Source organism: Oxyura jamaicensis, chromosome 2, assembly GCF_011077185.1.
Source record: "Oxyura jamaicensis isolate SHBP4307 breed ruddy duck chromosome 2, BPBGC_Ojam_1.0, whole genome shotgun sequence".
Classification (NCBI taxonomy): Eukaryota; Metazoa; Chordata; class Aves; order Anseriformes; family Anatidae; genus Oxyura; species Oxyura jamaicensis.
The window spans coordinates 127299533-127319532 of NC_048894.1; the positions used below are offsets into that span (position 1 = coordinate 127299533).

At 39.8% G+C, this 20000-nt stretch overlaps 1 protein-coding gene across 4 annotated transcripts in view; it reads left to right on the forward strand.

The window, feature by feature from the left end:
* Positions 1-2425: 2425 nt before the first annotated feature.
* Positions 2426-20000, forward strand: part of ZFHX4 (zinc finger homeobox 4) — a 151762-nt gene continuing 134187 nt past the window's right edge. For 3 of the 4 annotated variants that reach the window (XM_035318426.1, XM_035318427.1, XM_035318428.1), the window contains exon 1: positions 2426-3117. The gene's annotated coding sequence lies outside the window, so the exon portion shown is untranslated. Of the gene's footprint in view, positions 3118-5170; positions 5585-20000 lie in introns of those variants that run through there. The other variant, XM_035318425.1, reaches the window with a different exon arrangement.

Sequence of the window (20000 nt, forward strand, 5' to 3'; positions counted from 1 at the left end):
CCCCCCCCCCTTTGTTCCTTTAGCTGTAACTCAAGAACACCATAAACCTATATCCCCCTCCAAGAAGAGAGAAAGGGAAAAAATCTACAGCCAAAAAAGAATGACTTGACTGTTCTGACGTTTGGTGTTTTGACATTAATGACATTAATGATATTGATGTTTCACCATGAAAAAGCACTAGGAATAAAGGAGGTGGTGGGGGAGGTGCGGGGGGACGACTTTAAAACTAAATTATCTTCGTTTCCTTATTCTTCTGTGACATTAAGTATACGTGTTTCTTCACTTGAATTTGAAATAGATGTATTGTTCTCAGGTGTTTCTTCATCACATTGTATTTAATTGTCTACAGTCTTAGGAAATGTGTTACCATCCTTCAGGCATGCACTTGAATGGACAATGCATTCTTCTATCTCAGAGTCCCGTTTCATCTCCAATTTAAGCCTAAAAGCCCCTTTCCATCATACCCCCTCAATCCGATAACTGTAAACTTGTTTCAGAGATTTCATTTTCACTCTTTGTTTGCATTTTTTTTCCACCCTCTAAACAACGATGCAGAATATTGCTAGTTGCCTTATTACCTTCATTCACAGGGAACAGTGCTTGTGGAAATCTACATACATGTATGTGCTCAGTTTGTTTGGTTTTGCTTCTTTGTTTTTTTTTGTCACTGATGAGCTGGTGCAATGCTTAGGTGAGATTTGAAAAAGGAATAAAGTTTTTCTCAAGAACCCTCAAGTGCCCCTGACTTTTCCTAAGTTCGAGTCTTGGAGATTTTCCTGAAGTTTGAAGTAAGGCTTCTCTGGATTGGAGTAGGGCTTTATTGGCAGGCTCCGATCTTTGGAATAGCCGTACTTTAAGGCTGGCGATTTTTTATTTGTCTTTTTTTTTTTTCCTCCCCTTTTCAAAGACTTTTTTTTTTTTTTTTTTTTTTTTTCCTCCCAAACTATCAGGACCTTTACTCTGACCTTAAACATCTGCTTTTAGCAACTCAGTTCCCTGACACTGGCCTGTTCTTCCTTAAGGGCAGCCTTAATTCATCATCAGGTGGGGATTTTCCTATTAGCGTTAGTTCCAGTACTTGCAAAATGTTCTTCTGGAACAGAAGGTTTCAGGCCCTGAGAGGTGCATATTTCTGCCATCTAGTTTTTTTTTTTTTCTGGTTTGTTGTTGTTGTGGGTGCATGCTTTTAATGGAAGGCTGCAACAAAACCTTCCTGCTGGTTTTTGGCGTTTAAGGCCTACGAGAATCTTTTGACATGTGTCCCAGGAATCATGAACTTCAAAGGATTGTCAGCGCTGAGGTTATGGTTCACCTGCACAGGGTCCCTGGTACTGTAAATATCCATCACATTTAACTGTGACTTAGTGACCATTTCTGGTATACCCATTTCTGGAATGGCATTATCAAAAATCTGCACGTGTTCCTGCGGTGTATTCGGATGCTCTTTGAATAGTCATGTTTTTATCTTCAATAGGGGGTATTTTAAAGTATGTCTATTCCTAGTTTTAGTTAATTATCTTTTAATGAAAGTGTCAGTCATATTCACATCTGCAGTATTAGGTTAAGATAATTAGATTTTCAAATGAGAAGCAATCTTCTTAAATCCCACACAGGAAAATATTTGTAGAAGATTCTGACTTATAATGACATCTGTACATTTTATACTAGTTTTCATCATAATAACCTCTCTCCTCCACCCCCCCAAAAAATATCTAAAGTGTCTGGTAAAATATAATAGACAAAGTATTAATAAATATCAGTACTTGTAGAGAAAGTGGAAGATGATTGCAAGTATATATATGCATGAACCATGTATCGTATGCAAAGAGACTCTTTCCCTGGGCTGGTATTTACTTCATTTTGATAAGGCTGTTTACAGTTGACATTGTATATTCTAGAAGTCTGCATTTTAATTTGTTGATTTCTCCATGCAATTGCATGGCGCCCACCAAATGAAGTGTGTTGTGCTTTGTGTGATCGTGTGTATGTGGAGCCTATGTATATATGTGTAAATATAATGTGGGATGTGTGCATGCATGTGTGTGTGCTTGTAAATAAATTCCTCTTTATCTCTGTATAGGAATATCTGTAAGATATTCCCTGTCTTACATACACGATCTTTTATGGGGACGTCATACATTCATTATCCCATTGCAAACATATTTTTCATTAAATCTCCATTAAAAGAGAGAGGGTGAGGAAAGAGAAAGACAGACAGAAGGACAAACAGACAGCAAGAAATATCTCCCTGATGGAATAATTAATTTGGACCCGTTTCTTTTAAGTTCCCTAACAGTTAAAAGAGCAAGTCTGTCCCCTCCCCGGGAGTGTTCCCCCCCCCCCCCCTTTTTTTTTTAATTTTCCCTAGCCATCTACTTTGTGTGCCTGTGCGTGTGTGTCTGTGTTACTAATGAAGTTTGCAGACTTGTGTTTGCATCCACGAGCTCCTTTCTGCTGCCCCTTCTTCTCCCGGCTGCCTCTGTGGCTCCCTCAGCCCCGGCGAGCCCCCGGCAGCCGCGGCAGCTCCGGCTTCCCCGGCTCCGGGGCTGCGCGTCATTTGCAGCCCAGAGAATGTTGATCACCTCACTAATTACACCTCTCCCTCTCCTCTTCCCTCTCCTCTCCCTCTCCCTCTCGCTCCCTCTCTCTCTCTCTCTCTCTCTCTCTCTCTCTCTCTCTCTCTCCTCTCTCTCTCTCTCTCCCTCTCTCTCTCTCATTCCCAGAGTGCATATCGGGAATAGACACACAAAGACATGCGCACTCAACTTAATCAGCCATTTTTTTAAACAGGGCTAAAACGATAATAATTAGCAGAATAAAGACATATCGGATTTTCATTTCCTTTCCTCCTTTTCCCAACCCCTTCACAACCAAACAGCGAGACCGCGGTCGGCACATGCTTTAACAACTCCCGGACCCCAAAGGACCGCTCCATGCCCCCCACTTCTTGCTCAATCATTTTTATTTTCACCCAATAAAGTTGGAGGATTATTTTTTTTATTATTTTTTTTAATGAACCTTCTCTCGTTTACTTGGATGTGATCAGCTGTTAAGTAAATAAAGCAAAACAAAAAAAAGAGGCGAAGATCCAGTAGGAACTGCGAGGGGAAATGGAAAGTAAGTTTTTTCTTTAACTTTTATTGAGTAGTTTGTGTTAAATTTAGGTCGAGTATCGATTATCTTTCCAGGCTGATCTTGCACAATCTTTGATATTTCGCTCTCGCTCTCGCTCTCTCTCTCTCCCTCTCTGTGCCTCTTTCTCTCTCTCTCACATACACACACACACTCACATCCCCAGATCCCATGTATCTCTCCCCTCTCTCTCTCCCCCCTTTTTCTGCCTGTTTCCCCTTTTTTAGGTACAGTATTTGCTCTCATTTGGGGAGGAGGGGCTGCTTTTTCTCTCTCCCTTCTTTCTGTCTCTCTCCCTCTCTCTCTTATTCCGAGGGATACGTTTTGTTTGTGTATTATTTTTTGTTTGTTTGTTTTGGTTTCGGGATTTTTTCTTTTTTCGGGCTGTAACTTTGGGATTGAGCGGGGGACCCCGCTTACTTTGCAGCAGAGGCTCGGGGGGTGCTCCCCACTTTTTATTTTGTATTTTGCTTTTTTTTTTTTTTTTTTTTTTTTTTTTCCCTCCGGGAGCTCGGGGTGGGGGGAAATACTGTCAGATTAGGGAAGACGTTACGGCTGTCAGAAGTCATCGCTTGCCAGCCCCTTCAGAGCTCACACTCTCGTTTCGCAGCCCGGTCCCCCCAAAACTTTGAGGTGCTTTTTGAAGGCACATTCCGCTCTCCCACCCTCCTTCCCTCTCCTCCCCATCTCCACCCCCCTCGGCCTCCCAAACTTTCGCTTTCGGGCGGGGGTTGGGGGGGGGAAGTGGGGGGGATGCCAGCAGGGCAATGGGGACCCTGTCTCTGCGTGCGTGTGTGCGGGAGAAGGTGCGGGGTGTCCCCCTTCAGCCCCCCTTTTATTTGGCAGGTAGGTTTCTCAGGAGCAGCGGCAGGGGTGGCTGTGCGGGGATGATCTCGGGGCTGAGCGAGTGAACGCAGGGGGATCGCGCCGGCTCAGCAGGAGGAAGAGGAGCCCGTTAGGAGCGCGCCCTGCCTCTCTGTCAGTTTCGCCGCACGGAGCGGGGGAGGCAGCACGGCCCGGCCCAGCACGGCCCTGCACGGCACGGCACGGCACGGCACGGCACCGCTGGCGGGGATGCGCGGCCGGCTGCTGCCTACGGGCGGCTGCCGGCCGGACGCTGCCAGAGCCCCCGGCATCCCCGCCGTGCCGTGCCGAGCCGTGCCGCGCCATAGGAAAAGCTCCTCGCCGGCAAGGTCGGGGGCTGCTTTCAGCGCAGCCTGAGATTTTTGAAAGGGGGGGGCGGTTGTTTTGTGGGACAGGCGTCTATTTTTTTTTTTTTTAACCGAGGACTAAGGTGTTAAAAAAAAAAAGACAAAAAGAAATGGCTAACAAAAAAAAAAAAAAAAAAAAAAAAAAGCTCATAAACAGCGAGAAAGCATTTCGGTCCCTGCGCTAACTGCTCGTGCCAGAATCAAGTGCATCCCCTCCCATCACGGCGGCTAATGGCAGACGCATCCCTGCTTCCCCCTCTTGCCTTACGTGAAATTTCCTGCAAAAAAATGCTAATAAACTTTCCCCCCATCCGATGCCAACTTACAGCGGTTCCCCTCCACTCCTCCCTTCCTGCATCTTCTCTCCCCCCCTCCCCCCCCCCCGCCCAGCCCCCCCAGCCTCCCCAGCAGCAGCAGAAAATGCGCGGGTTGGTATTTCTTTTGTTACCTGCGAGCCGGGCGGCCGGGGGTCTCTCATCGGCTGCTTAGGGCACTGGGTCCAACCGAGAGAGGAGGCACATCAGTCGGATTCAGCCTGTTTCACCTCAGCGCCGTCCCGAGGAGGCTTTAGCCACCATTCAATAACACACCCTCCTCCTCCTCTTCCTCCTTAGGTACCAAGGCAGAGATCACAAACATAACACCCCCCCTCCCCACCAAAAAAAAAAAAAAAAAAAAAAAAAAAACTTGCCAGGCTGAAGATGGGGGATTTACATTAAGCCAGACACAGGCAGGTTCACTCAGGAAGTCTGACCATCCCGTTTTCTGACAGTTGCATTTCCTCGGCTTCATTCCGTCCTCCTCTTTTTTTATTTTTTATTTTTTATTTTTTTTTATTTTCTTTTTATTATCCTCGTTCCGTTTTTAATCAAGGATTATGTAGTTGGCAGGAGGACAGCGAGAAAGAGAGTGAAAAGAGAGGGCTCGTGTGCTTTTGGGGTGGTTGCTGTGAGGGTGTTTTTTTTTGATGGTGTATTATTATTATCTTTTTTTTTTCAATTGTGTTTCCCCTGGATTTTCAGTGGCTCGATCCTTAGGAGTGGTGGTGGAGTGTTTAAAAAGATCATATGTAGCATTATATTTTTAGTTTGGTGGTGGATGGATGGAAGAGGTAGTGAGAAGCCTTTGCAGCCCTGCCTGGTGTTGGTTAGATTGAGGCAGAGACTTGGCTGCGATTGGGACGCGACTGTGACATGGGCATCGATCGCTTCCATTGAGAGCAATGCAAAAACACAGCCTGGGTATGTAACACTCTCAGTGCCATCAACACTTGTTTTACTTTATATTTACTGGCAAAACTGACAGAACGATCCGGAGTGCTTTTCTTTGAAATAAGGAATACAAACATTTGGCTGGGAAGGTGCACAAAGAAGATTGTGGAAATAAACGGGGGGCTGAAGATTGGGGTGGAGGGAAAGAGCCTTAATCATTATTGCTCCGCTTCCTATTCAACTGACTGTATTTAAGGAGTTTCTCTCTTTTCTCGACTGGGGGATCCTACTAAACTGGTGGAAATGGAAAAAAAAAAAAAAAAATCAGACAATCAACCTTGAGGGAATATCTGCTAGTTTTCAGGGTTTGCGGTTTCCGTCAGTAGGAAGGCACACAAAATAAAAGATGGCTAGCCAGCTGTTTTAACCTCTTGCACCTGGCTCCAGAGCTGGGGCTCACCAGGGTTATTCAGTTATTCGTGCTATCTGTGCTTGAATATTTATAGTGTACGATCCAGTGATCCACACAGTGCATTGTAGCATCTCTTTATCCTTCAGTCGTGGGCTTTTTGGACTTTGTCAACATAAACATGAATTCAATAGTTTTCATTTTTATGATAATGAACATAGAGGGTCAATGAAATATAGAGGGAAAAGTCGTAAATCTGCAAAAGTGAAACCTACCCAAGGAACAAAGAAAGGTCAGGTAAACCATCTGTGTAAGTCACAGTAATAGTACCTGCTGTTTGGTTTATGCAGTGATACTGGTTTATTATTCTCTAAAATGAAACTTATCTGCTAGATCAAGTTAAAACTAAAGGAGAGCTGTGGAGATGATAAATGGCATTACGTGCATCTTTCAGAATAGTGACACGTTTTTGTTCCTAGATGTTCGAATAGTTTAGGTTTATTTGCAAAGATGGTGCACCAGCAAAGAACATAGAAAGGGGGCCGAGAAAAATCACTGTTTAATATTGCAGAATTTACTGCTTCTATTCTGACCATGAGCCTAAATTTACACAATGAAATTTGATTATCTCTAATAACAATATTAGATCCTGCACTGGATGGATGAGAATTGAGGTGGTTTTGTTGATTGCAAGGGTTTAATGTTGCATTTCAGAATCTGATGTGGTTTAGCCTCCCTTCCATTAACTGGAAAACCCCTGAGGTTTTACAATTATTTCTTAAAGATAATACATTTAAGATTGCATTGGTAGGCTGAAGAAAAGTCATAAAGGCAAGAAGGGAAGCCCTTAATAACTCTTGAGATTCAGACATGTTCAGCAGTTAGATTGGCTCTGACTTCACCAAGGGTCGACAATGTGTCATTTCCATGAAGCCAAATTGCCCTCTGCCTATATGATATTAATGTGCAAATCAATATTTCAGGGATTAAATTTCCCTTCTTCATTTTTTATGGTTTCTACCTCAATAAGTCTCAAGTCTATTAGAAGAGGCTGGATGATTTAAAATCTTTCACTGCAGAATGGCTTGTCGTAGCCTTGTTTCACAGACCGTTTTTGGATTTTCGTTATAAAAGACTAAAGGCATTCCAAAGAAGTTGATAGTCAATATAGGGACATGCTCACTGTTGTAAAGCCCTTGTTCGATTAAGAGCTAAAAAGGTATTGAAAATATAATATATATGTTTATGTAATATATATGCATTCTGCTGCTTTAAAAATATTGTGTTAATCACCTATTGATTTATTTCAAAATCAATTGAAGCTCCTTTCTTATTAGTGATTTGTTCAGCATTTTTCAGCCTTGTTGTTAATTTTCTTAAACAGCATGCATGAATTAATCTGCTAGTAGAATGTGTTTGGGGTTTTTGAAGAATATTTAAAACCGGGCATTCTCACCTATTTATGCTGAGTGGTGTGAACAGTTTAGTATTGGTGGGAGAGCCAGGGCACTGTTTGCTGTACTTTGGATTCAGCATTGTTTTAATGAAGCTAAGGGGGACTTTTGTAAATATTTTATGATTTCTACTTATCAACAATGTTTGTTAAGGGTTTCCATGGAATATTCAGGATCAGTTAAAAATTAACATGGAGTTATCTGGTCTGGAAGGAAACAATACATGACAGAAAATTTAAGTCAAAATATGAAGTTGTGACTTTATCACATAATCTTGGGAAGGCCCTACTGTCTATCATTTAGTGTTGTTTTATAGTCTTAGACCATCTGGACCAAGTTCCGCACAGCTGCATGAATTTCATATGTGATAGAACATTTTTTCCATTCAGTGTGAAATGTTCCTTCCTAAAAACGTACACCAGACTCGCTTAATTTAGTCTGCTAAAAGAAATGCACATGAAAAAGGACAAAAGGCTCTTTAATCTCTGCAAGCTGTTTGTTTTTCTTCAAGATTCCTGTCTGTTTGGGTTTGAAAAGTCATGTTTATTGAGCAGATGATTCTGAGGTGTGACATTAAAATAATATATGATTTTTGTGCTAGTTTCTGCTCTCCTGGTTAATTTGCAGAACTACTTTTTATGCCTGTCAAAACACATAGTTAATCTATTCTTATTTACAATTAATCTCAATAAAATTAATCTTAACTATGCCTTAGTCAGTAGCTTAAAATATCTAATTATATTCAATTAACTGCTGTCATAGTAATTAACACTGCTTAATTGCCTCTGCATATATTTATGTAAAGCTCATTAGTTACTGCTTGCTCTTTTTTCCTTTTCTCATTCCCATTTTTTGTGGCTCTGAGAGCACTGACACAAAGCTCAGTGCAATTTTTTGACAATTCTGTTCTTGAAGAATCTGTGACAATGGCAGTACATGTGTTCATAGCATGTTGTGTGGGTAAATATTTATGTTTTCGTATGCAAAATGGTACCAGAGATGGGTCTCTAAAGAACTTCCAGCCCTCCCCACCTCCTTCTCCTACCCCAGCACATACAAAAATGTTTTCTAGCCTTGTTGATAGAAATATGAGAAGCCAGGTTAAGCTTTGTGTTTATAAATGAAGAGCTTTTCTGCATCTGCCTTGGGGCTGTACCCAGAAGGCAGAACTCTGCTGCTCCAAATTCATTCAAAGGGTTAAAGACTTGGCCAAGGTTCAAACTGAGAAGCGCCCAGGGAAAGTGCATGTGAATATGTACAAGTTTCATGTAATTAGTGCTTAATTATATTAACATATGCAAATTGTCAACTTAGGAGCTTGTTGAGCTGGCAAAGATCAGCCAGGCACAATTGCTGTATTGTTCTGAAACAATAATGGATTTCAAGTTGGATTGTGAAAACACATAACTAGCTATCTAATTTAACTCATACCATGGTGAAATTTCATTAGTCTCCATGGAGACTGGTTTAATTGTGCTGACTAATGTTCTGGGCTGCAGAATGTCCTAAAAAGAAAGCGTTGTTTGCCTAATCCACCTTACAATGACACTTGTTTGTACATGTTTCCCTTGTGTGAGAATTTGCATATGCAAATAAATAGTTTCTCTGCCCCATTTGTCATGGCTGTTCATTACCCATGAAGAGGACATTGTTACTAGGCTGTTACTGAGTCTCCCAAGACAGGATAGTGTCAACCAGTCCAGCCACATTCTTTCATAATTTGTTTCTGATTAATAGACCAGAGTGAGGCTCATTCTATTCAGGCCTCTGCAAAGGGAAGGTCAGTTCTGTCACTGAAAAGAGTTTCCGCAGCAACTGAAGTTTTTGCTCTCTTCCCCCCTGCCCCCCCTCCCCCCGCTAAAATAATCATATTTAAAATAATGTATTCTCGCTTTAAGGAATACCTCCGCTAATAATCTCTAGTTTCCTAAAGCAAAAGATAGGAAAATAAAGGAGATTCTGGTATTGGAATATTAATCCTGTTTTTGACAGAAAGGTAAACTGATATAATTGCTTTTCAGTCGAAGGAATGGGGGTTTATACAAGTGTGAAAGCATCGGAAAAGGATTAGCATTTTTTTGCATAATGAAAAGCTCCGTTGAATAGGGCACTGAATGGTTGACTGAATGACTGAGATGAAAGGAAGATGGAAATGCAGGCTCTTCTTTCTTTATGCCTATGTTCAACTCTCCCTAAAGTTATGTTTGTCCAAGACTTGAGAAAACAAGCAGGAGCTCGGATTTCAGCAACTTTTTAAGATGCCCCGAGTTTCCATCATCATGTGGAGTAATATGTATGAGAACAGTGCGGCAAAAGGCTGATAAACACAGGTTTGGTTGGAGAAGAGTTCCAGGAACATGACAGGCAAACCAAATATTGACTATTGGGTATCGGTGATTCCCAGCACTTCGCCTGGGGAAGAGAACAAGGGAGGAGGGGGCCGTCAGGGAGGGACAGAGTCAGTTTAAAATTTGCCAATGGAAATTATGCATCAACGCATAATAATCTAATAAAGTTTGGTATTTGAGGAAGCAGGGTTTAGTCAATATCTGTTTTAATTATTAAATTATTACTCTTTTGGAAAAAGTTATGAATTCTGACTCAGTGCTAAGTGTTTAAGTGGTGTATATAAAGCCTTTCTGGGGAAAAAATAGTCTCTTGCTTTGGCTTTTAAAATAAAGAAAGCTTACTGAAATAGAAATTGATATATGCACATAGCAAGTGGGACTGATTTCCATGTACTCAAGTTGTTTAAAGTATTTTGATTCAGGTAGGTTCAGGTGGCGAGGAGGGCCCCAGCCTCCTGCAGTCAGTGCAAGCCCCTACTGACTTCAACCAGTGCAGGATCAGGTCCCGAGACAGGGCTGCAACTGGTTAGCTGTTGACAATGTGATCAGTGCTTCTAATTATGTTCTCTCAACAGTAATTAGGGCAGTTAAAATACCATAAGTGTTGAGCCACTTTTGAAAGTGGGAAGTGGTTCTTTTGTACATATGTAAATCAAATGCAGTGTGAATAATTATTTGTATGTATGCATATTAAATAGGCTTTTTTTTTCAGATCAACATAAGAACCGATTTAGAGCTACTGTGGAAAATTGTTGGTAGATAGACTAACTAATAACATGTTTGGGGGATTTTTCTAGTTTGTAGAACGTATATTTGTATGTGTTTGTTAGTTCAGCATTGGAGTTGATTTGATAATATTTAAATAGTTAGAGGTGTCTCTAAGAAATTGTATTTTTTAATGGATAAATGAAGTAAAATCACAAATGCAGAAAGCACTCGGTCAGAGTAAAGTGAAGACAAATTTAAGACCTTCTATGGGGCATGCGAATGTTTTACTGCTAGCTATGAAATTCCTTAGAACTTCTTTTAAAGGAACACACTTATGGGATATTCTTTCTTTCTGGGAACAGCATATTAGTGCATTTCCATAAGAAAAAATGTGTTAATTTAAAAAATAAATTCATTTATATTTTAAAATATTGTTAACCAAGCACCATGTGTTGTCTCTGGCAAAGTTCCAGCCACTGTAGAACTGGATAACACATGGGTTAATAATAACTTATGTGATGTCTGCATTCTTACTGAATGGGCAGAAACCCAGCACACCGAGACTCGAGATTTTACAGAAAAAGATGTAATGCGGAAAACGGTTAGGTGAACAGATGCAGAGACAGAAGAAACTAAAAATCTTTTGATACTTGTTTAAAAATCTAGTGGATTCTGTTGGGTTGTTGGGATTAATTTATTGATAGCAGGGTTCAGCAGACTTGTAGAGAAAAACTTATTTTACATAAATAAGGGCAGCAGTTTTAGCCTTTAATACATACTACTCTATTCCTTTTTAAGTCACTCCACAACACTTTTATACCTGGATTTTTTATTATTCGTCTAGCTTTTGCTGAGCTCCAAACTATGCCAGAAAAGTTTGTACGAGAATGAAATATGGTAGTCTTGTTGAAGAATGACATTTTCTGCTTAAACAAAATATTCTAAAGAATAGTTTAACCAAGTTTTATGATCAAATAAAAACTTGCCATATTGAGATACTCTTTTATATTTTCATTGTTCAGAATCAGCTTTACATTCCAAAAAAGAGAGGGAGAGAGATTTGGAAACTAATTTGTCAAAATTATAGCTTATTTGCTTTTAGTACTTCTGAGAACATTTTTATGTGCAGAAACTGGGATTTCTTTGCAGACAAACCTAGCAGAGTTTTGACACTCACGCTGATCTGATAGTCTGTACCAATTCCTAAGTAGGTGTTGAGGTCAATAGTTCACAAAATAAAGGCTATATGTACATGATAGACCATGGTGACTCTGAAAACAAATATTTACCATATAAGCTGCAATGCTGTCTGCTGAACAAGTGATGTGCACGCTGGACATATATCTAGAATTGTGTTTAAATAGACAAATATTCTGCTTCTAAAACAAATAAGTTCTTACAAAATGCCCATGTCAATGTGAGCCTAGGATACCTAAACCCAAAAGAAACCAGAACCCAATTCTTTCAATTAATCCTCTACTAAATTAAAAATAATTCCACGAAATAAGAGGAGTTATGTGGGTGTAAAACTGACAAGACATAGAGTTTTGATATTAATAGAAAAGGAAACAGGCCTTTATCCACAAGTTGAAATTTATCTCATAAAATCAATTTTAAAATATTTAATTTCTTATTTTTGCACTACCGTTCCATTTCCACTTTCAAGGATGATATGCTTAGTGCAGGAGGCACCACAGGGTCTGTAAGAAGGAAGTTTCGCAGAGACACTGACTGAGGTCGATTCTGTCCCCTCATCAGGTAACAGCAGAGCTGAGGGCCTGGGAGCTGTGGCTGCGGAAGGCTTGCTCCTCCCTGTTTTGACACTGAGGCTCCTTTGTAGAGAAACACACCTCACCTGAGGTGACAAGGCACCTGTCACTAGTAGTGCTTCAATGTTTGGGGCACTGATGGAAATCTGGAGTAATCCCAGTTATTTCTGCACTTGTTCCAGAACACGGTAGTGTAATAGATCAGAATAACATCTTTTTGAAGAAAACAAAAACATAACATATTTCTTGCCCTTCCTTGTTGGGGAGGATCTTTTGTTTGAGGATATTTTGATTATTCAGAAGTCCAGAACTTTCCTGGGAAGATAGAGAGGAAAAGAAAAATCTTGGATTTGCCAAGTGTTAATAAGACCATTTCAAACACAGGTGTTTTTTTCCATGTGAAAAGCCATGGCTGTCCACCTTCAAATCAGAATTTCTCTCTTTACTTAACACCTAGCACTTCTTATATCTCCCCCACTCAAGAAAATAAGGCTGTGAGTGAAAAGTAGCTTCTTAAAAGGGAATTTATTCCTGTGGGTTTCTATCTGATCCTTTTATTAATATATTTTTATACTGAAATATGGTTATTGATTTTGTTTACAGCACTGAGGTTTTAAATTAAAGAAAATGTAACATCTCCAAAATAAATTATTTAGCGGTATGGCAAATGTCACCCCTCAATCCCTGAATTCCTTGGAGCTTTATGAACTGCTTGCACACACACACACACACACAAAAATAATAATAAAAAAAATTGGGTTGCTTGCCATGCCACTGCAGCCATCTGCAGGGTGGGAAGCATCATCCCATGTGCAGCCAGCCACGAGCCATGCTGCTGCAGTGCAGCAATATGCTCAGGGCGCTTCTTCCAGCAGGAGCAACTAACTGTATGCTATAGGGAGACAAAATCCGATTTCTCACTGGGTCATCAGCCAGTGCACTAGGACAGTCATTTCACCTCCAGCGTGAGGCATCACTGGGGCTATTTTAATTCATGAGTGGTCGTGCCTGTGGGTTTTTCCCTGCCTGGATGCATAGCTTCCTCAGCACTGCTGCAGTTTCCCACTGTGACCAAGGGCCTGGTCCAAAGTCCAGCGCCGCCTCATCAATTCCCCCCGGGCTTGGATCAGACCCTTGCAAAGAAGAGTGCCATCTGCTGAAGCACCCACTGCAATTCAAGCCCCATCCCCAGCCCGAAGCACTCTCTGAAATCACAGGGCAGAGCGCTGCGGTCACAACTTTTTCCCGAGTGGGTGGAAAAGCAACGAGAGACAATGGAATCAAAAATGTTAATATTTAAATATAGCAGAAAACTGGGACCCTGACGATAACTCAGCTACTACTGAGGAAATTCAGCCATCTGGAGCTTGTGACACATCCAGAAGGGGGTGGGGGGGAGACCTTAAAAATGAAGGATTTCATTGCATGTTGAAATTTATTCTCTGAGCAGGCTACTGCTTTACTGTTGAGCAACATAGGTCTCTGCGTGGTTTTGTGCATCAAAGATGTACGTACTGAGACACCTAGCTCCTTGCCACAATTGGATATTAACGATAATGTTTCTGGACCAGGCTTCTTTGGCCTAGCCCTGAGCTTACTGGTTCAATTCAGTTTATTTTTCAATGTTCTAGATTTTTTTTTTTTTTTTTTTGAGACAGTTTGATTTTTTTAAATACAAACAATAGCAGTGATCCATAAACATTCCTGGTTTCAGTTGTGGCTGTGCAGAAGGGCTGAGTCTGCTCTTGGCGTATATATATATATCTGTACATGATTTTAACAATTGGAGGCAAAGCTATTAGAAATTTTCTAGGTTCATTTAAAAATCTATTCAATTTAAACAAATGCTGAATTGTGTATGGTTTGACTGGGAATTACTTAGGCTGCACAGTGTAATAATATTTTATTAGCTGTCATTTGTTTTCTAGGAAGAAAATTGTGATTTTTATGTTGTGTGTTACGTGCAAACTTGGCACTGACATGGGGCAGTCCCCAAACATGAATTTCTATAAAGGAGGGACAGTAGTTGCCCAAAAGGTGAAGACTTGAGAAAAAATGGGGTGAGTCATTTCTTTCTTGAAATGAAGCAGGGTACAGATTAGGAACCATTAAGGTTTGCCAGGAGTTGCTGGTCATAGAAGCCTGTTTAAGTGCTCACTGTCAACAAGGAAATCATGGGCAGCACTTAAAAGTGGCTCACCTCTGATTTATTCATAAACCTCACACGAGCACTTGGCTTTGTTCTTGCTCTGGTAAGGGGGAACTGATGCCAATAAGAACAGGAATAAAGAGCTTCTTGCATGGTCCAAAAGTGAATAGCACTTTATCTCAAAGCATGACCTCCATTCCCAAGATCTGTTGTGTTACAGTTGACTCTGTCTAGATGTGTATTCTCAGATGAATTGCTAGAAGAGGATACAACAAATATATACTTTGTAAACCCTCTAGATGTAACAAGAACTGTGTAACTGGAACTTAGGTTCTAACTTGACAGAAAGGTTGCAGTATTTGTAGTGATCTGAGAGATTTCCGCTTCAGACAGCATTTTATGCTAGTGTTTTCAATGTGAGTCAGAAAATAGTGTGATTATATGGCTGTGATTCAAGCAAAAAAATTATATTCTTTAAGGGATTCATTTGAAAAATGTATTTTGATAAGCATAGACATGCAGAAAAGAAAAAAGTTGACTTCATTTTTAGGCATATTTGATTGCTGTTGCTATATTTTTGTTTCTCTAAAAAAGGCAAAGTAGTGCTAGCAGTCCATGATGGGGGAAGGGACCTTTTGAAGACGGTCAACTGCCATGTTTGCACTGGGGCAGAGGTTGAGTACAGTTACTTAAATCCCCAGAGAAACATTTAGTTAACGCTGGTTTCTTTCTGATCCCGTCTGAGTCTGGTTTTCTTTTCTGCTTTTTAATGAAGTTTGTTTGTTGCTATGTTTAGGTTATGTTTTTAAACTGACTTGCATTTTCACAACAGATTTGACCAAAAGAGTCATAATGGAAGACAGTGATGAGAGTTAATGATACGTCTTTGATAAAGCAGTCCTCGTGTGCAATCTGATCACAGCCATCAGCTCATTTGTCATGGCTGAAGTGAAAATGTCAGGACCAATGAGTGTATCAGTGCTGAAGGGGGCGAAAGGGCTTTTGGAGACACTTTTGTGCTGGGAGTGGGCCACAGCTTAGATACAGCTCTAGGGAAATACTGGGATTAGCCAACTCTGTGCACAAATCCCTAGCATAACAGAATTAGTTGGGAAAATGAGGTTTGTTAGGGGAAAAAAAAATATCTATAGAACTGCTCTAGGCTGCAGCCCAGGAACTATGCAAAGCAGTAAGGCATCTTCTTAAAATAATTTTAGCAATGTGAACTCACACACATTCCAACACAAATCACAATCGGTAGCCAACATTATAACAAAACCCATATTAATGCATTTTGCATATGTACATGGATATGATTTTAGTAAAAAAAAGTGCATGTAAAATAAATATGGTTTTCTCAATCATAAGAGAATGTTTTATGAATTTTACACAGAAGACAGAAGAAATTAATACAACTTATTTAAATACCAACCCGCACTGCTGATATTTTTGCATGGGTTAGTTCAAATAAAAGCTATGGGCAGTCTCCCTGCTGTAGACTTTTCTTTACTCAGAAGGTATGATTCATGCCATAAGAACATATTGACTGCTAAACTGGGACTCTGTTCTAGCTAGCTTCTTCTCTCTTTGACTGGTGGGTACAACATGCTTCTGAAGAATATCACAGTAGGCATATGTGGGGTAACTTATTGTATGTGCCTGCCTTGCCATGACTGCAAATACAATCTTTTTAGACCTCTGAAGAACAAAGTTTAATATCCCTTACAATTTTTGTTTTTGTTTTTCACATTTATTACAAAAACTCTGGATACATTTGGCAGACAATTTCCATTCTCTTTCTTACCCTCGGTAAATTCATATTCTCCATGGTGTCCTGCAGCAATGACTTGTACTGCCTAATCCCTCTGCCCCTCTCATCATCAGTTTTTAATTTGTCACAGCCTAGCTTTCTTGAAAACCTGCTACTTGTCTTTTGGTATGTTTCTTCTCACTGCTCCCTGTTAAATATCTAGGAAGAGCAGGCTGTTTTTGCTCCTGTGTTGTCCATAAAAATTGTGAAAAAATCTCAGTGTATGTGAGGTAGGGATCATACCTACCAGAGTTATTTAGCTGGTATGAAACTGTGTGTTTGACCAGGTCATGTCAAACTTGCACTACTCCAGTGCAAGTGGCGTGTGTTGTTCTGTCTCCAATGTGTGGAGAGTTTACTGGGGAATTGTCCAGGTAACAGACTTACTGTCTACTTAACAGTAGATAGCTGTCTGTCTGCTATCTGCTACACTGTCTCTTAGCCTGTGGAAGGGACAGGTTACCTGTTTGATACTGGAGGACTGGGGGTGTTTTGACATCACAGACCCACACGGAGGGTGTTCAGCAGATGACTGCCATTGAGCTGAATGTTTTTTTTCCTTTGTTTAGTGTTGCTGTTAGAGGTGCTGCTGTAAGTTTATTGTCTTGCCTTCACATTTAATGGAAGTCTGAGATGAAAACTGTTTAATTTCAGCTCCGTTGTGTCACTGGCCTGCTAGATGCTACCGTTACCCTGTCTGCATACAAGGGCCTTTGAAACAGAGCGTGATGGAGAGCAGCACCAGCTCCCAGCTGCGCTCAGGTTGTCAGCATGCCTGCCTCACTACCATGCACTCATCCGCAGGGGAAAGCATGTAGTCCCGCTCTCGGCTCCTTCTCCTTTCCCAAAACTCAGGCGCAAGTTTATGCTGATGGGAGGGGTGGAGAGCAGGGGCTGTGCGGAAGAGCCCTGGGCTGTGGCTCAGATGGCAGGTAATCGCTGCTGGTAAGCCAGGCCTCCTTGCAGCAGGCTTGCCGCTAGTGTGTGAAACTGCTTGTTGTGGTCGCGGGCTGCAGGCCCCCAGGCCTTCTGGGCCTCGTTATGCTACCAACAAGGCCACGGGGGCCAAAGGTACCAGGTAGCTTTTTGTCTGGCATAGGAATTTGTAACAACGCTGCAGCCTTTGAACCCCAAACACCTCTCTGTTTATGTGTGTCAGCATGAGCGGCAGCAGCAAAGTAATTTATTTCATCTAACTCGTACTTATCTTTGTTAGGTGTCATCTGCAGTTTTCTTCCATTTCATGTACAGTGAATTGTCCTCTTTCAGATAATGCATTCAAACAACCTTTTGTTTTTGTTTTTGTTTAATTTTATTGATTTACAGTATTGAAGTGAAATATCTGATACCTGTTTCCTGCACTTTGACTATATGTAGTCAAAGAAGCTGATGAGATTCTTCCCTCTCCTCCACAAGCCCTTTAGCTGTTTTAAATGTATAATTATCATTGCATGTCATTTGATAGCTGCACTAATTGCTGCCAACCATTGTCTGTTTGCACTTAATGCTGAAACCTGATCAACATCCTGCTTTGGTTGATGTTTGGTGGTAAACTTTAATTAACTCTTATTGCATTGAAGAAGAGCTCAGTCTCTGTGCTAACTAATCATTTACCTTCATTATGTCCTGACAGCTCCACTTGTTCCTGGTACTAATAGATACACCAGTCAGTAAATAAACCTGCAAACCTTCATGCCTTCAAGTTGTTCCACATTGATATTTTGTTGCTTAAAGTATAATGGGGTAAAGATAATTATTTCAGTTAGTTTTGTATCTCTGCTTTTCCAGACACCAGTCTCAAATTGCCTTTTTCATGCCAGACAATATCATTTTAATAGTAACTGTAGATTTAAGATAACATTATTCCTTCAGCATGGTTCCTATATACATGCATCTTTTGAATCAATACAATTAAGCTTGTCTCCTGTTGGAATTCTTGTAATTATTTTTCCTGAAATACTTTTCCTGTAATGATATTGAAGTTAAAGTAATCAGGTTACTGGCAGATCATGTAAAATTCAACTCAAAATTGCTGGCTGCTTGATTTTAATTTGTCTGACATCAAGTTTGTTTGAAAAGGGATAATCTGTGGTTAAACCAAGGAGCTTATAATTATGGTTGACATTTGTTTGTTTATAATGAAATCTAATTAAAGTTCATACATTTTAAAACACAAAAGTTAATTACTGAATTGCTCACTTCACTTATGCACAGCAGTCAAATTAACTTGCAGAACAAAAAATGACAAAAGACTATGCATAATAAAAATAAAATGCCCAGCTGATCTTGGCAATACAAAACAAATTTGCCATAATATTCTAGAAAACAAAACAAAACACAAATGTTTTATTAATAACTAAACTGTTTAAAAAAACATCCTGTATTTTCCTTGACCAGGATGATTTTAATAGAGTAATATTTAAATGTTTAACATGACTTACAATACCCATAGCTTTTTTCTCTTCCTTTTCAGATGCAAAATTGAAAAATGTTGTACTTTTTTATGTGCTCAATGTGCTCAAAGAATTGTGCTTTTGAGCACATTTTTAATGTGCTCAAAAGCATAATTCTTTATTTGTTGTTTTCAAGACTCTTTCTTAAGTAATCTGAAGTTTTAGCATGCAAGCAAATTAACATTTGGAAAACAAACAAACAAACAAAGAAGAATTGTAACTTTTATTTCACAGCTGGTTTTGAGACAACAAAGAGCTAGGTGAGTATTATAGAGCCACTAGCCATTATTTGTTGCATTTCAGTTTTGCCTTCTGAATGTGCTGAGCCTATACATCCAGACCTGAGTAAAATCCCAAAGTTTGTGTTAATTTACACTCTAAAGGATTATACTACTGTGTTTTCCATCCTTAAAGTATCTTTACTATATTTAATTATGTTAATATTACATTATTGTTAAATTAGTCTTGTTTAATGAAGCAAAAAAAAAAATCTATTTTTTCTGAAAAGCTGTGAACACAAATGGTCTTTTTTATAGTGTTTGAAAACAGGTGACAGATCCAGGCAGTGTGGTTTTTAGTGAAGACAATTAGGATTAATGTTCTAACTGTTTCTATTTGATTTAGTTCTGTGTGAGTTTAAAACAACATGTAATGTAAACTAACTTTGGTCAGAATTAAAGAGATTAAATTGTGAAAGCTTTGCAGATTGGGAGTATTGACATATAAATAAACACAGTAAATATGATTTATTAATTCCTAAAGTGATCGATGTGGTGAATTACTTTAAAGGAAAAAGGAATATGGATTCAATAGATAAGCTTTATATTTAGCAGGATTACTTACTTGAACTTCCAAATTTAATAGGGATTTTGAGGATGAAAAGGGAAAGCATCGAGGCTCTTTCCGTTAATGGCATGCTTGTAAAATTGAGTGTAATTTACATAACCTTTCATAGTGTATATTGTCTGTGTTATAATACAGAACCTGATTGATTTGTAGATTAATATTTATTTAGTAAAAGAAAATCAAAGGGATTAAGCAGTCATCATTTTAACTCTAATCCTACTTTACATAGATGAGACAAAAGGAGGTGATTAATGCTTTAATGTTCACTGGGTCACTATCATTCAGATGCACCTTTCTCCAAAAAGAAAGAAAGGGGAAAAGTTGGTGCCTCCTCCTAGTATTGGCAAACAAGAGTTTGCTAGCAATACTTTAACTGATTAGGCCATTCTTCATCACTAATGAAGTAATCACTACAGAGCCTCAATGGCAGCTGGAGTAGTAAAAATATGGTATGAAAGTGAGAATTAGAAGGATAATAACAGCTCATGTTCTTGTCTCAC